This window comes from Mauremys reevesii, linkage group 3, assembly GCF_016161935.1.
Source record: "Mauremys reevesii isolate NIE-2019 linkage group 3, ASM1616193v1, whole genome shotgun sequence".
Lineage (NCBI taxonomy): Eukaryota > Metazoa > Chordata > Testudines > Geoemydidae > Mauremys > Mauremys reevesii.
Genome location: NC_052625.1, coordinates 136,666,319 through 136,678,793, shown reverse-complemented (window position 1 = coordinate 136,678,793; position 12,475 = coordinate 136,666,319). Strand labels below are relative to the sequence as shown.

At 40.0% G+C, this 12,475-nt stretch overlaps 1 long non-coding RNA gene across 2 annotated transcripts in view; it reads left to right on the top strand.

Annotated features, from left to right (window-relative positions):
* Positions 1 to 12,475, top strand: part of LOC120400202 — a 300,141-nt gene that overhangs the window by 50,426 nt on the left and 237,240 nt on the right. The gene's annotated exons all lie outside the window — the stretch shown is intronic.

The window sequence follows — 12,475 nt, the reverse complement described above, 5'->3', positions numbered from 1 at the left end:
ATATGAACCTCTAAATATATTTTGTTCTTAAAAACCTAGGCCCTATAGACTGTATAATCTGTGTATGTGTGTGAAATGCCTGTCTGGACATTACTTTCTCACGTTACAAATGCACACTATATCCAGAGCAGAGGAAGCAGTCATAGAAATTAAAGATGGGAGGCAGAGAGTACTTATTAGGTATTGTAGTATTGTTCACGCCTTTGCCTATGTAGGATTGTTTTCTGTACTATGTTCTCTAATATTAGTGCAGCCTAGTTTTAAATGATGCAAACAACTGGGCTTCTATAATTTTCACTGGTGACTGTTCCACTGTCTAATAGTTCTTACTGACAGGAAATTGGCCCTGATATTCAATCTGCATTTTTCCTTTCCTCAATTTTATCCCATTATCTCCATTCCTGCATTTTGCCTCAACAGATCTGACAGCATAATTTTCTTTTATTGGTATTAGAACCTTACTAGCCAACTGGCCAAGTATTTCTTCTTTACACGTATGGTTTGGTATTGGTGCTCTTTCACGCCCTACACTATTATGGGAAGAAGCATTTCAGAATCCTTGGTTCAGGCCTTTAAATAGTCATCTCCCCAAACAAGGGCTGAGGATTTTTTCTTAGAATTGCTTCTAGGGTCCTAGATGAGAGTAGTTAATTTCCAAGCACTATTTTAGAGTGAAAAATGGTGCAAAATAAGTACAGGGGTAAGCAGCATGTATAATGTATACTCAAAATATATAAAAATGGCGCAAAGGTGAAATCTGCTCTTTCAATTCTCTTCAGGAATTCTGGGCTTTTTAAAAAACCCTTAATTCAGATCCATATGCTAAATGTTTTTTTAAAGGTTGTGCCCATTAATGTGCAATATTTCTGTTCTGTGAAATCAGGATCCAGACTAAGGGCCTCTTGCTAAATTTCCATTTTGAAAGAGGCTAGTACAAATAATACACAATTATAATAATAATATATTTAATTACTACAGGACAGTCTTACTACAGGTCAGTCTTTTTTTTAATCCCAGATTATTGATTTGATTACAGTGGTTATTTCCTTGTTACTCGGTCAAATAAAAATATAAATAGTAAAGTGGGCAATGTCTTGGTGCCCTCAGGCTTCAGCTGCCAGCCCAGCTGCAGCCAGGAGAGCATTCTGGGAAGCAACATGCATATTACCACCATCAGGCATACTGTTTTGCTTCAGAATTTCAGTTTCCAGTCAGCACAAGCACTTCCAAACTGCTACGATGATCAATACCTGCCCCCTCCCACCCACAACAACACACCTTTCAACATCCATGGATCCTACACATGCCTATCACAACATGTGGCGTACCTCATCCGGTGCACTAAATGCTACAATAATATCTATGTTGGAAAAATGAGACAAACACTACACTCTCGAATGAACTCACATGGGAAAATGATAAAAGACAAAACCAGCATATCACCTGTGAGCGAACACTTTTCACAAAATGATCACTCCAGATGTCACCTCCCAGTCCTCGTCTTCAAAGGAAACATGCACAACACCTTCAAAGGACGAGTCTGGGATCTTAAATTCACAACTCTTTTAGTCACTAAAAATCATGGACTCAATAAAGACACTGGATTTATGGTTCATTACAACAATCTGTAACCCTTCTTCATGCTATGACTGCTGAGGTGTTAACTGCCTACTTCACCCAAAATGGTCTCTTACAACATGTTAACTCCTTATGCTGGACAATCTTTTCCACCTTGTATTTATTTGTGACACTCTGAGTACTTTTCCCAGACCTGAAGAAAAGCTCTGGGTAAGCTTGAACACTTGCCTCTTTTGTCACCAGAAGCTGGTCTAATAAGAGAGATTACCTCACCCACTCTCTCCAAACTGAAGAAAGTTCGATGAATATTTCTTCGGTGCTTAATATCTGCACACTGAGTTTCAATCAGACAGAAATCATTTTATTCAAATTATAAAGTTCTGAACGTAGAGGGTTATAACAAAAGGACTCATATAAGATGCAGTGAATATTATATTATAATGAATGTATACGTTTTTAACTCTCTGCTTGCTATGGCCAATTACAAATCACCTCCTAGCATATATATCAGCTGACAAAGAATGAAAGATCTCAGTAGTTTAAGGGTTAAAACAAGGCCCCTAGCGCATAGAGATCTGAGTAATTTCTAGTCTTGCAATTGATGTGTACCTACTGCTTAATGAATGACCTGAGCCATTTGACTGAATGCTTATTGTGAAACCTTTCGATATTTCAGATGATAACAGCATCAACAGACTGAGGGAGTCCTTAGCTGACTGTAGGGTAGATGTAATTAGTAAATACTGCATCTCTTCAGATTATAACGCATCCATTTCTAAGACAAGGGTGGATAAAGCAGCTCAGTAAAATAGAGTTTAAACTTAAATATATCACACAAACAATACAAATTATACTAAGTGGTATATTTAAGCACCTATGTACCTTATCACTGAAAAAATTGAATTTGATGAGATTGGGGAAAATGAAGAAAAATTAAAACATGAACCACAATGGAAAAGTATCAGTAGATCACGTAAGTAAATAAATGTATATACTATAAAAAGATAGATGTAGAGACAACAACAAAATAGTTGTTTTTACATACAAATATTTTACAACGCTTCTTTATAGTTCTTTCTAAAAGGCCTCTAGAGCAGTGGTTCTCAACCAGGGGTCCGGCGCCCCCTCGGGGCTGCGAGCAGGTTTCAGGGTGACTGCCAAGCATGGCAGGCATTAGACTCGCTAGGGCCCAGGGCAGAAAGCCAAAGCCCCGCCATGCAGGACTGCAGCCCTGAGCCCCACCACCCAGGGCTGAAGCCAAAGCCTGAGCAATTTAGCTTTGTGGTGACCCCTAGTGGTGTGGGGCCCCAGGAAATTGCCCTCCTTGCTACCCCTTAATACTGGTCCTGGATTTTATATACAGAAAAACAGTTGTTGTGGCACAGCTGGGCCATGGAGTTTTTATAGCATGTTGAGGGGGCCTCAAAAAAAGGGGGGGGGGTTGAGAACCCCTGCTCTAGAGAGTTTACTACATAGCTATTTAGATGGCTTGTAATCTGACACTTCCTGACTAAAGAATGGTAAAAATTAAAAATGAGCATCAATTCCTATTGGTTTCGAAGAGCACACATGATTTTAACCACTCAGGATCGTCCTGAATTACATAGGTAACTACTATTTTCCAGATAGGCAAAATGGGACAAAATATCTCAAAAGACAATTGTCTAACTTACTCCAAATTTGATTGCAATGGCAGATGTTAGGGTGGAGTGGAGTGGCAAGATGCTGTGTATTGGGATGTGCCAAATCTGAAGGAGTTTTGTTGTTTTATGACTGTAGGGAGGGAAGGTCAAAATCATCTTTATGTCAAATGTTTTTAAAATGTATTTATAGCTTGATGAAGTACGTTGTAGTTAAATGTTTGGCTGTATATGTTCCCTCTGTATGCCATCCCAGCTCTGCACTGGTGACTGGCACAGCAGACCTCGAAAAACTGCCCAATGACCATAAGATCCATTAAGGTGCGAAGACACTTGATCCGGTTTATTGTCAATGAAACATGGTTCTAGCTTCCCAGATCAATGTCTACAGTTAAACTAGCACAGGTATGCCCGTGACAATGGATTTAGCTCAGTGAATGGCGGGACTTTCCGTTCCCCCCTCGGCTGGCCAGAGACACTCTCTCTGAGATATCTCTTTATACTCTGATACAAGCAAGTTACATATTGCCCCTCTGACGTGGCCAGGTGCCACTTTCTGACGTATCTAGGTGCTGTCCATTACCTTGTACATGTTGGTTTGATCAAAACGTCTCCATCCGTCATTGCTGTCATCCTGACCTTATCTTTAAGATGGGTCAGCGTAACCCTGTTATGTTTGGGGAATGTGTTGGTATCAAGGTGTTCTGGTACCACCCTACTGGAATGTGTTTGCATGTGTATTCTTGTGCCTAGCACTACTTAAGAATGTGTGTTTCTGAAATATCAGCCCTGTTCTTGCGAGATGCTGTGAGCAGGCCCTGCCTCTAGTCACAGCCTGACTTTGCTTTATATTAACAAATTTTTGACCACTGCTTTAGGCCGTATACCAGGCCTCTGATACAAGGACTTATGTTTCAGGCCCTCTTCCTACTATATACATCGCTATAAAGGTGCGTGTATGTGTGTGAGAAAGACAGAGAGTTTATAAAAATAAATCTACCACATATGCACTGGCAGTAGGCATGTGGTAATCATAGCAATAAGCCATAACAGGTTGTGTATTAGTAGACTGTCCATACACATCTCAGATACATTTTTCATCATTGTGCTTTCAGCCACCTAAGATGTATGCCAGTAGCCTACTAATGCATACTTAGTGGTGGCTTGTTGTCATAAAATAGCTCATGATGCATATATTTAACTTATTTTATTTTTAAATATCATTTTTGAAGGAAGGGCGGTTATGTAATATAGGCATTTTGCATTTTAAACTGAAAGATTTTTTTCCCCATGAAATATGTCTGATTTCCCAGAAAATTTAAACTTTTTTATCAAAAATCCAAATGCCCCAAAACCAAAACCTCTCATCTGAAAACTGAACATTTTGTTTGGTAATGCTGCTATAATGCCACATGGGAGCTGAAGTTCATTGGCTCCATGGTCCCATTCTCTTCTTTGGCCAGGCTTCACAGCAGGACTACATCTCTACATCATGGTGAATGGCCCATTCTTCTGGCTCACAGAGGCAAATGGGGGCATAATTACAACACCCATAAGCTAAGTTCCCTCTAAGCTGCACAGCCACGTGGCCATGCAGCTGCCTACTAAGCCCCCCACAGGGGCTCAGGGCTGCAGTGGAGAGAGGCATCTCACTCCCAGCTCAGACCTGCCGCAGTGGGGAGAGGTGCCCCTCCCCATTGGCCCCAGCACAGACTTGCCCCAAACTTGCCACAGCGGGGAGAGAGGAGCCCCTTCCCGGCCTAGGCCCATCAGAGCTGCTGGGGAGAGGAGCCCCTCCCTTGGCCCAGCCGGAGCTGCTGCAGCTGGGGAGAGGTGCCTCTCCCCTGGCCCCGAGCTGCTGTGCTGAGAGAGCGCTGGGGAGAGTCCTCTCCCCCCATCACAGCCCTGGGGCATCCTGCACCCTGAACCCCTCATCCCTGGCCCCACCCCAGCCAACCCCTAGCCAAAGCCCTCACCCCCTGCACCAACCTCTGTCCCAACCCTGAGTCCTCTCCTGCACCCTGAGCCCCTCAGCCCCAGCCCCACACCAGAGCCTGCATCCCCAGCCAGAGCCCTCATCCTACCCACACCCCAACCCTCTGCCCCAGCCCTGAGCCCCATCCCATACCCTGAACCCCTCTGCCCCACCCCCATCACATGAATTTTGTTATGTGCACCAATATGAAGGTTATGTGTCACACATCACCTCCATATTGGTGCACATAACAAAATTCATTCCGCACATGGATGTAAAAAAATTAGAGGGAACACTGCCCATAAGTCACTATAGTGGTGCGTCTGAACAGAAATTTTTCAATTTCAGTTTTTTATTTTTGTCACTTGAAAAGTTACACTTTTCTGTGTGCGTCTGTGTGTGTGTGGGTGGGTGGGGGGAAAGTAGTATTTTGTGACCCAGCTCTATCCCATTGATTTTAATGGGACTACTCAATGTAGTAAAGTTAAAGTACATATGTAAGTGTTTGTACGATCGGGGCCAATATGTAGACAAACTATGTTCACTCTATATGTGACTCCAATGGCTGCCATTTTATAAAAGAAATAAATTTGTGAGTCATCTTTCTGTCAATCTAGTCATTTAGTAATTTAATTGAGTGATCAGGAATGGTTTCTATTATCACATTTTTTGCTTTTAGTTCAAAATATAATTTACGTTAGGACAAAGAGTAGGGATTGTGAGATCATACAGAATTGCTGGCAAAAAAACAGAGAAGAATTGCCTAGCTGACACCAGCAGTCACTTTAAAAGATAATATTCTGGACTTTTTCAGATTTACTTAGGAGCATTTTTACCTGTTCTGTGCTAAGTATGAGCTAGGATTGTGGATCAGAGGGTAGAACTGAATATAATTCTGCTAGTCTTACTCATGATATTCTAATGTCTTCTCTTTCATGGCCATACTTCTCCCTCTTCTCGCTTTCATTTGGGGACAAAAGATTTCAAGAATTGATATGTTGTCAGTCTCTAGTAAACCCTTTCCCCCTCTCATTCATATATATAACTTCTTCTTACTGTGTCCCCTGTGTTTCATTTGAGTGTTGCCTTACTTATTGTGAGACAATAATGCATTGAATGATTTCTCATGATAGTGTGTGCACTGGCATATTATCTTGTTGAACTATTCAATTAAATATGATAATGTTGAGCACATTGACATAGTTAAACACTCAGGTGAATGAGCAATTCACTGTGAAGTGCAGAAATATTTAGAAGTCATCTTCTTGCTCGCAAATAATCTATTTTATTTAAAAGATTACTTCAGGATTCAATGAATCACATGTCCCTGCAAAAACAAAAATATGGCAACATGTGGAACACAACTTCCAAGTTTGAAAATGTTGGCTCTTTAAAATGTCTAGGCACAAAATTTAATGACTAGAAATGAAGGATAATACCTGACCATATGGGTAATAAATACAACAGCAAGGGGTATGTTAGACTAATCCTGAAAATTTAAAATAAAGGTAGAAACAGCATTTTGGACCTGAGTCCTGTTGTAATAATTGGGCCTACAAATTTACTCTAATTGTGAGCTTAAGTGTAAAAAGTATGAGGAAGTTCAAAAGATGTCACAATAACCTGTAATAACAAATGCTGATGAGCAAAGTTATGAAAAGCAGACAGAAACATTGAATTAGTCTAAACAAAAAGGCCTTCTGATATAACTCAAGGACTGTGTTAAGATCACGACTGGTAATCAAGCAAATGTGGGTCTGGAAATCAATGAACCAAAATCAGTGAGTCAGAAACAAGGCCTACTTGCTGGACAAAACAATAAGGGAGTGGGCTATTCCACCCATCATTCCATTTTGGTTCCTTAAAGAAAGAGAGTTTTGGGGAAAATATGGAAGAACAGATGGAGGCTACTAAAGCAAACTTCACCGTCATGGCTGCCACCCGTACCATCTCCTGGGACCCCAGGCCTTTGTCATCCTAATTCTTAGAGAGGTCCTGATCAGACCAAGCCAGAGAGAGGGACCCAGATAACATAATCACCTCTGCTGCCTCCAGCTGAATCCCAAATACTACCTGGGACAAAATGGGATCAGACTTTAATAACAACAGTAGCAACAACAGCTCCAGCTCATCTCTACTAACTTATCTTTTCCCTAAAAGGAAAGGTATTACCATCTTTGATACCATCGAAAAGACTACCAAACAAGGGCATTTTCCTTTAAAAAACTCTTTCTAGCTAAAGGAAAAGGGAACAAAGCATGTTGTTAAAATGAAAGCCTTAGTTAATTCTTTACATTTCAAAAGCTTTAACTGTCTTTTCTTCTTTTCTGCATCTTTATTAAAAGGTTAAAATGATGTTTAAGCAGGCTGAGGTCTCTGTATATTAAACCTGGAACCTTGTTTAACATTGGATAGTGACTGGGTTATGTTAACATACCGTTTATTCCTGCTCAATTAATACAACAACCTTTCTGTTCATGAGCGAAGTTAAAATAGTTCTGTTTAGCATGACCATGATTGTTCCTCTGGAAATTGCTCCATCACAGACAGTAAAGTAAGACAAATGAGAAGTATTTTTCTCTTATTATAGTATTGAAACAGGGACCTCTGAGGTAATGTTAAATATAGAAGTCCACTGAAGTCTATGGGAGTTTAGCCATCAACTTCAGTTGGGTCAGGATTTCACCCTGTCCAGGGGCGGCTCTAGGTATTTTGCCGCCCCAAGCAAGGCAGGCAGGCAGGCTGCCTTCGGCAGCTTGCCTGCGGGAGGTCCCCAGTCCCGTGGATTCAGTGGCACGCCTGCGGTAGGTCCGCCAAAGCCGGGGGACCAGCGGGCCCTCCGCAGGTATGCCGCCGAAGGTAACCTGCCTGCTGCTCTTGCGGCGACCGGCAGAGTGCCCCCCGCAGCTTGCCGCCCCAGGCACGCGCTTGGCATGCTGGTGCCTGGAGCCACCCCTGACCCTGTCTATACCAACTGCACATATGCATTTAATGTCATGTTAGTTAACATGACTCCTCAAGGTCATGTTCTAAGACAACATATTTTTTTCCATTGAAGACAATTCTTATGAAGCTTAATGAAAAACTTCCACAAAATATGTGGTACTTGCTCAGTACATGATTTTCAGATGCCTCTAACTAAATCAAATCAAAATCAATTTTCTCAAGAACACTGTCTTGGACTTGTGCGTAATGCTATTTCCCTGCCATATTTAAACCAAAATTTGTTAACTCACTCTCCACATATTCAGAAAGGATGAGCTGCTTTCGTCAACCTTTTTTTTAAAAAGAAGAAAACAACAAACAAAACCAAACAACCAAAAAAAACCCACAACACCTCAATAAAACCAAACCCATCTTTGGGCAAAAGCAAACTTGGAAAATTTCAGCTTGAGAGGTGAAAGTTTCAGGAAGCAAGGAGTAACTGATAACAATGAGTTAGAGTAGAAACTGTTAGGTAATTTTATATGTAGCTGTTGCGCCTACATAAGCACATAAGAATGGCCATACTGGGTGAGACCATCTTCCAATAGGGGCTGATGCCAGCTGCTTCAGAGCAAATGAACAGAACAGAACAAGACAATTATCGGTCATCTATCCCCTGCCATCCACTCCCAGCTTCTGGCAATTAGAGGCTTAGGGACACCCAAAGCATGGGGTTGCATCCCTGACAATCTTGGCTAATAGCCATTGACAGATGAGTTCATGGAGAATTGGTCTAATTCTGTTTTGAGCTCAGTTATATTTTTGGTGTTCACAACATTCCCTGTCAACGAGTTCCACAGGTGGACTGTGTTTTGTGTGAAGAAGTACTTCCTAATGTTTGTTTCAAACCTGCTGCCTATTAATTACTTGGGGTGATCCTGGTTCTTGTGTTATGTGAAGGGGTAAATAACACTTCCTCAATTACTTTCTTCACACCATTCATGATTTTATAGGCCTCTGTCATATCTCCTGTTAGTCATCTCTTTTATAATCTTAACAGTCCCAGTCTTCTTAATCTCTCCTCATATGGAAGTTGTTCCATACCCCTAATAATTTTTGTTGCCCTTCTCTGTACTTTTTCCAATTCCAATTTATCTTTTTTGAGATGGGATGACTAGAACTGCACACAGTATTCAAGATGGGGGTGTACCATGAATTTATATAATAGCATTATGATATTTTCTGTCTTATTATCTATCCCTTCCCTAATGGTTCCTAACATTCTGTCACTGCACATTGAGCAGATGTTTTAAGAGAACTATCCACAATGACTCTAAGATCCCTTCCTTTAGAGGGAATGGCCAATTTAGACACCATCATTTTGTATGTATACTTTTCCAGTGTGTATTACTTTTGCATTTATCAACATTGAATTTCATCTGCCATTTTGTTGTCACCCAGTTTTATGAGATCCCTTTGTAACCCTTTGCAGTCAGCTTTGGACTTATCATACTACTTGGATATTAATTATTTTACTCCCAGAGGAGCACTGTATGGAATTTAACTGGCAGACATTTATTAGTAGAGCTGCATATTGGAATGAACCTGAAGACCACCTCGTTTCACAAAAAACGGAAACATTTTCAAAAGGGCCTAAGTGACTTAGGAGGTGATGTCCTGTTTTCAGAAGTGACTTAGGGATCTTAGCCACTTAGGGGTCTAAAACTCATTGAAAATTAATAGGACTTAGGCTGCTAAATGCCTAAATCACTTTTTGAAGCTGGGATGTGGATTCCTATGTCACTTAGGCCCTTTTGAAAATGTGCAAACTCAAATCTCAGAACAGGTTTATTGAATGGTTCAAGAAAATGGACTGTGATTTTGTAGAAGGCATGGAAATTTATTGTTTAAACATAAAACTATGTGAACCTTGATGTTTTCAACTGAGCTTTGGTTGAAGGCTTTTTTTCAAACCTCAACTTCAAAGTGGAACTCCTGGTGTGGTGGGAACATGTTCATATAACTCCAGCTAAGTGAAACCTTTGAGTTACGCCTGGTTTTATTCTCCATTCTGTGTCTACTATTCCTCAGACACAAAGCACATTTTCCAGTGTATGGGATTCAGGGTAAAGGATTATCATATCATCCAGTTTTCCAAGTGTCAATCCCATGAGTAAAGCTTAAACCTTAACTTACATGTTTTCTCAGCCATAATAGCACATACAGCTTGTTTCCTTTCTCTGTTTAGGATGGAAAAAATCCTCTCTGTTGTTACTATAATGTAATTCACTTTTTGACCATTTGGCCACATATTAGCATTTCTGTGACACTGAAGCCCTTTCTCCACTCCATATTCAACAACCCTAGTTCCACTACAATCTTTTCTAGTAACACATTCCCTGGAATGAATTTAGGGCTAAGAATCTGCTCTTGCTGTAAGTTGAAGGTTATGCTAAACTACAGGAATATGCTGACATCATTCACTCCACATATGACCTCTGCATAAAGTATGATAGAAAAATGTTTCTCATAAATACATGCTGAAAAGAGAAAACAAAGTTGCAAACAACCTTTGGGACATGAGGCTTTCTTGAGGAGTGGGGAAAAATCTAGTCATACTGTAGATCGTACAACTGAAAGTTTTCATACAATGGAGATCACGTCAACAAAGGTTGTGCTTGTCAAATGAAGAGACCTGTTAGTGCATCTTCTGTACACACAACTAAAATCCTACAGAAATTATATAAGGTGAAGCGCTTACCGTAGCACCTAGGAGCCTTAGTCATAGACCAGGACCCCACATCCTTTTACCATTTTTTTCAAGTTGTTGTCCTTCAACTTAATATTCTCATGCACTTGTATTGTGAGCAAGTTTAACTAGAAGTGCCTGATTTCTCTTCTCTATCCCATCATTATTTTGTATACCCCATCATAATCACTTTTATTTTTCACTCCCCATTCCAATTTTAATATACCAAACTCTGAAACATATGCCCATGAAAGGAAGAGGTTCAGTAAAGATTAAAGTGCTGGTACAATATGAATATTATGTTATTAAATATTTAATAACTGAGCACACACAAACAACCAGTATAGAATAATAATTATACAGTGTAAGTGGAAAAAGAAGTACAATATCACATATGCATTTTAAAAAAGTTAATTTATAATAATGGAAAAAAAGATAAAATGCAGAAAGAAAGATGATGCCAGAGGAAGAATACCAAGGAGGCTAGTGATGGCTGTGATTTTAAAATTTCTACTAGAAATGAGTTCAAACTCTAAAATTTAGATTTGGATTTTGAATATCCCAAATTTTCAAGTGTGTTTGGATGTAGAGTTTTGTTCATGCCTACATCTAGTTACACACACAATAGCTATATAGAATCAGTAGTCACTACACAAAGTATGATTAAATTACAACATACTTACAAAACAACTCTAGATTTTTTTCATAAAGATCACTGGTAACATTTTAAAAAGTGCCTGAGTGACTTAGAAGCAAGTCTAAGCCCCATTCTCAAAAGTGACTTAGGCACTTAGGAACCTGAGTCGCTTTGACTTTCAATGAGAGACTTAGGGGGAAATATTCAAAGGCACAAATGGCAATTAGTTTCTACTTCCCTTTGACTTTCAAAGAGTTAGGGGGCTACCACACATTTATGCCTTTGAAAATCTCCCCCTTAGCTCCTAAGTGCCTAAGTCATTTTTGAAATTGGGATTTAGACTTCTAAGTCATGTAGGTACTTTTGAAAATTGTATCTGTGGGCTTTTGTGGTAATAACATCATTTTGTACAGTGCCTAGCACAATGGGGTCCTAGATGCTGTGGTAATACAAATAAATAATAACTATTAATAATAATTGTTATAAGAGTTTCAGAAATTGTTCTGATGAATGGGAGATACACGTACATAGACAGAGGCAGGCAACTTTATTTTCAATATTCATTTATAGTGCAAATAACTCATTTTTGGTCAGTTGTATATTGCATTAAGTGTTGCTTCAGGACTGGTTACTTGGACTTCTTGGCTGAAACTTCAGAGAGTGCTAGTTTTCTTTTCCAGAGATGATTATGGAACTGGTGTTTGATGAGGGGCTTTGACTGCAGCATTGCAGACTGTTTTCCCAGTCTGCTGCGAGCACCTATTGTCTGTCAAAAACAAAGACAGATGTAACATAGGCCCAAAATTAACTCCAACAGCTATGCAAATATACTTTGATAAGAAACAATTTTCAGCTTCTTTTGTCTTGTTTCTCTCTCCATTTTTTTCATGACGCCAGGCTGCAGTGTTGGCTCTTGGATAGCTAGATGCAAAATGAGACTGACATGTTGGACACATGGATATCAAGGATGT